The 5698-nt window shown below is 40.8% G+C and overlaps 1 pseudogene; it reads right to left on the bottom strand.

Moving 5' to 3' along the window:
• Positions 1-1078: 1078 nt before the first annotated feature.
• Positions 1079-2918, bottom strand: LOC117509019 (annotated as a pseudogene).
• Between the last annotated feature and the right edge of the window lie 2780 nt (positions 2919-5698).

Raw genomic sequence — 5698 nt, 5'->3', positions numbered from 1 at the left:
TGTAAAAGCTTCACTGGAATGATATTGCAAGAGGACAAAACCCAAGAGTTGCATTCAATCACTCAGCGGAACCACTGATATTTTGGGAACTTCCCACTAGTTCTAGGGTCCACTAGTCCTAGGGCCCACTAATCCTAGTATTAAGGAGAGCATGTTGAAGTTGTTTTTTCATTTTTGGTAGGCCGATGCCAATAACGATATTTGGATGAAAAAAATGCCGATAATCGATAAATCGGCTGATTTGCCGAAAGCCGATAAATCAGCCGATATTTTTTTTTTTTTTTTTAATGAATAAAATGTTCTTTTTTGGACCCTTAACAAAAAAGGTATGAGCTAAAAGCTGAAGCTTTGTCCTCATATTGATTAACTTTATAACAGAAGAATTTTCAAGTTCAAAAAATGCAATCTTATAAATAGCAAATACATATCCTTAAAAAGAGTTGTAATATACATCTGAGCTTGTACCTTTTGTTGCTGCAACTTAGATATAGGTTATATTACAGGTAGAAAAACTTTTTCAGTTGCAGACAAGTAATTGTGAGAGGAAAGAAACACAAACATTAAGGAAACATCATTTTCACAAGACTTCTTTATTTTTCTATTCTGCAACTTTCAAGAACAAAAAAAAAACTTTCAAACAACCTTAGTGCAAGCAGAGGTTGGTTTTAGTGCTGGTAGAACATTTTAACAAGAAAACATGGACCCTGATATAACATGTGAGGAAACTATCATATAACAGTAAAATAAGATTCTTTTCACAAGACCCTGTAGTATGTTTGTGCAATTTTCAAGAACAGTAACAAAGAAGTGTCTAGTACAAAAAAAATCTGTGCAAAATTGCATTAATCTCTAAGGAAAAGATAAATAACATTACAAAAAAAAACCCCTCAACTCTACAAAAGTTATTAAACAAATCTTGAAACATTCGCCCTTCATTCTTGGTCCCTTTGGGTGGAAAGCAAACAGACGATAGGACTGGCAGGATATTTTTCATTATGTAAATATTATGTTAACATAATAATATTATGTTAACTTTTTCACAAGCCCCCTTTAGTTTCAGGTACTCTTAATATTACCACTATAACAGAGGTAAGTTGTAGCATAGGAAGCACAGTTTCTCTGCATTTTCTCCTTTGAGGGAGCTGCGTCTCTCCTCATAAATGTTGCCAATGACACTGAACACCCTCTCACTTGGCACAGAAGAAGGTGGACAGCAGAGATACTTCCTGGCCAAGGCTGACATTCTAGTGAAGCAGTAACTGTTACTCTTCCACCACTCCAGGGGGTTCCCTTTTTTTTCTTTCTATCATTGGCTCCCTCAACTACCGCTCCAGCTCTTCAAGGATCCCCTCAGGTTCTTGTTCTTCATTTGTTGAAGCAAGCATGGTGTCATAAAGGCTGTCCAGTACACTGGGATTTTGACCCTCCTCCAGCCTTGTTTTTTTGGGCTCTCCCTTGCCATCATCATCATCATCACTACCAGTTTCTGCTGGGATTGTGACTGCTTGCGTTTCTGCAGGTATACTTTCGACCTCTTCCTTGAGCCAGGCTTTAGCTTTGGCCAGTGTCTCTGGTGAGAAGGGCCACTCCTTGTAACGTGGATCAAAGAGACATGCCAGCACCATCTCTTTTGTGTCTTGCAGATGAGAGAATCTTTTCTCAAAACTCTCCAGCATAGTCTTCCTAAGTGTTTTGATTCCTCTGCTGCTAGGTCATTCTGACTCAAGCAGATGCCGGAGCACTGCTACACATGGTATGATGCAGGAGGCCGAGGAATCTTCTTTACTCATTTCACACGTTATTTCTTCTAGTGGTGTCAATGTGTCAACCAGGTTGGCTGCCACGTCCCATTCTTCAGCAGTTGGACATAGAAAATGGCCATGGTCACAAGAGTAGGTTGTGACAGCTCTCTTTTGCTCCAACATCCTGGCAAGCATGTGGAGGGTTGAATCCCACCTGGTAGGAACTGCCTGGAGAATTGAATGTTTAGGAACACCGACCTCCTCCTGAATGACCGACAGTCGCTGCTGTGCTACAACAGAGTGGTTAAAGTGTGTGGCTATTCTCTTCAATTTGGCCAGTATGTCCCCCACCATCCTCTGGGAAGGGAGGCCATCATTGATAACCAATTGAAGGGTATGCGCAGTACAACTCAGGCCAGGCATCTCTGCAAGTTTTAATCCTTTGACCATGTTTGCACCACTGTCCCTCAGCACCAAATGAGCACGCTGTGCATCAATGTCCCATTCCTTTAGTAAAGTCAAGAAAGTCTCACTGATGTATTGCCCTGTGTGGGACCCAAACATGGCTTTTACATTCAACACAATTTGGACTCTCTCCCAGTGTTTGTCAATGAAGTGGGCAGTTAAGCTCATGAGAGACTCAGTTGATCCAGACCAACAGTCTTTGGTAAAGGCAATGCTATTTCCTGCATTTTCCACAGAGAGAAGTTCCTTTACTCTTCTCGCAACTTCTGAGTGCATTTCCTGCATCAGCTGCATACGGAAATACTTTTCACTTTTTGGAGTATATCGGGGTTCTGCCTTGGCCAGTAGTCTTTTAAACCCTTCACCCTCCACAACCGCATAGGGCATGACATCAGAAGCAATCATCTCCATTATAACTTTGTCCATTTCTTTTGATCGTGGATCATTTGTGGACCACTTTGTTGTTTTATCCAACACTTGTGTGAGTGTAGGCTGAGTGCTCCTTGGCATGTATTGTGCTGCTTTTTCTTGTGCTTTCTCATAAGCATTTTTATGTTTACTTTTAAGGTGGCACCAAAGATTTGTGGTGTTTTTTAATTTCAGCTTACTTGATCCTTGGCTTACTTCAGCTGTGCAAATATTACAGACAACATTACCGGAAGTGTCCTCAGTGTAGTAGTCCCACACCTTGCTTTTTCTGCTTTGTGCCATCTAAAAAAATAAAATATGAATTTAAGAGAAGATACATAGTGTGCATCAGTGAAAAAAGTTTTGAACAAATATTGCAATTAGGGGTATCTTATTTAAAAATTCCCGTGGAGCATGCATGAATATAGCTACCATTTGTACTGATGAAATTATCATCAGATGAGGGCCATGGATGTATGCAGCACACTGAGTTACCAGAAAATTTATGTAGCCCTCTGGTGTCTTGTACACCTGATTTTCTTTATCTCGTTATTTAATAATGCTCATTTAATAATGTACTTTGCCATGAATTAACAACTCATGTGAATCAACAGGGTTCTAGCTACAATAAAATTGTAGCGCAAGGGTTAATGTCGAGGGAAAAGTGACCGGGGGGGATGGTGCGGAAGGGGGGCAGCTTTTGAAAATTTAAGCTAAAAATTATCCATTCTAGGGGTACACAAAGGGGAAAAGCCAGGTACGACAGCCGAAGTCCCTTCATTATGTCCAGAAGGCTGGGGAAGTTTGTTGAGTGGGCAATCTCATTCTGGGTTAGTGCATGTACATGGCCCTCAGTGAGGCAGTCGGAGTCTGTGGACATTTTTAAGTCAAGACTTAAAACATATTTATTTATTTACTTTCTTTTTTTTCCATTTACTTTTTATTGAATAGGAAGCAAACAATACAATACAATCTGTTTCATCACAAGAAGAGTCCTTTTCTTGAATTTACAAATTAAAGTAAAAAAAAAAACAAACAAACAAAAAAAAAAAAAAACAATAACATGGTGGCTTTAACCGGTAGTTGCAGGTATCTTTTACAAATTCGAGGGAAGAAACAATTATCTAGACATCATATTGCAGTTTCTGAAAGTTGATACAGAGCCTCATTATCGTTAGGATCACTGACTTATACAAAGTCACTTCTGAAGGGGGATACGAGGGCTGTCAATAATGTTACGGTCCTTTTTATTTTTTTCAAAAACTATATGGATTTCATTCATGTGTTTTTACGTCAGACATGCTTGAACCCTCGTGCGCATGCGTGAGTTTTTCCACGCCTGTCGGTGACGTCATTCGCCTGTGAGCACTCCTTGTGGGAGGAGTCGTCCAGCCCCTCGTCGGAATTCCTTTGTCTGAGAAGTTGCTGAGAGACTGGCGCTTTGTTTGATCAAAATTTTTTCTAAACCTGTGAGACACATCAAAGTGGACACGGTTCGAAAAATTAAGATGGTTTTCAGTGAAAATTTTAACGGCTGATGAGAGATTTTGAGGTGATTCTGTCGCTTTAAGGACTTTTCACGGTGCGAGACGTCGCGCAGCGCTCTCAGGCGGCGTCGTCAGCCTGTTCAAGCTGAAAACCTCCACATTTCAGGCTCTATTGATCCAGGACGTCGTGAGAGAACAGAGAAGTTTCAGAAGAAGTCGGTTTCAGCATTTTATCCGGATATTCCACTGTTAAAGGAGATTTTTTTAATGAAAGACGTGCGGACGGGTCCGTGCGTCGGGACGCAGCCGCCGCGACGCTCCGCCACAGGAAAAACACCTCTGTTGAAAGCCTTAAGGACAAGTTGGAACATGTCCTGCCTGTTAAACAATTTCTCATATACTCACTCCACTGAAAGCCATCAAAAGCCGCCTGGATTTTACAAATGGTTATCAACACGGAGGTGTTTTTCCTGTGCCGCCGCACCGCGTCGGCTGCGTCCCGACGCGCGGATCCGTCCGCACGTCTTTCATTAAAAAAATCTCCTTTAACAGTGGAATATCCGGATAAAATACTGAAACCGACTTCTTCTGAAACTTCTCTGTTCTCTCACGACGTCCTGGATCAATAGAGCCTGAAATGTGGAGGTTTTCAGCTTGAACAGGCTGATGACGCCGCCTGAGAGCGCTGAGCGACGTCTCGCACCGTGAAAAGTCCTTAAAGCGACAGAATCACCTCAAAATCTCTCATCAGCTGTTAAAATTTTCACTGAAAACCAGCTTAATTTTTCGAACCGTGTCCACTTCAATGTGTCTTACAGGTTTAGAAAAATTTTTGATCAAACAACGCGCCAGTCTCTCAGCAACTTCTCAGACAAAGGAATTCCGACGAGGGGCTGGACGACTCCTCCCACAAGGAGTGCTCACAGGCGAATGACGTCACCGACAGGCATGGAAAAACGCACGCATGCGCACGAGGGTTCAAGCATGTCTGACGTAAAAACATATGAATGAAATCCATATAGTTTTTGAAAAAAATAAAAAGGACCGTTACTTTATTGACAGCCCTCGTAAATACCTGATCCATTTTTTCCAAATATTATAAAATTTTTCCTTCTGGGTTCTTAGAGAGAATGTCAGTTTTTCCAATTTAAATATATCTAGAACTATGTTAATCTAATCTTCTAATGTAGGGGGGGTTGGAGTTAACCACTTTCTTGTTATTGATTTTTTACTGGCAGCTAGTAGAGCCTGGAGCAGCTTTATATCCCATCCACAGTCATAATCAAACCAAAATAAATGCTTACAAAATCATTACTGATCTCAGACTTGAAAACATCTTTTAGAGCTTTATGAATTCCTGACCAGTATTGATTTAAAACTGGGCATGACCAAAATATATGAAAATGATCTGCCTCTAGACATCCACATTTTCTCCAGCATTCAGCGTTCGAATTTTTATATTTGCTCTGGAGGGGTGTTCTAAAAAATCTTATTGTGTTTTTCCAACAGTGCTCTCTCCAAGTTAATGAATTAGTGGAAGACCACTGGAAATTACAGATTTTTTCCCCAGGATTCATTAGAGATAGCTACTCCTGC

This window comes from Thalassophryne amazonica, chromosome 4 (genome assembly GCF_902500255.1).
Source record: "Thalassophryne amazonica chromosome 4, fThaAma1.1, whole genome shotgun sequence".
Taxonomy (NCBI): Eukaryota; Metazoa; Chordata; class Actinopteri; order Batrachoidiformes; family Batrachoididae; genus Thalassophryne; species Thalassophryne amazonica.
This window is presented reverse-complemented; position numbering and strand designations above follow the sequence as displayed.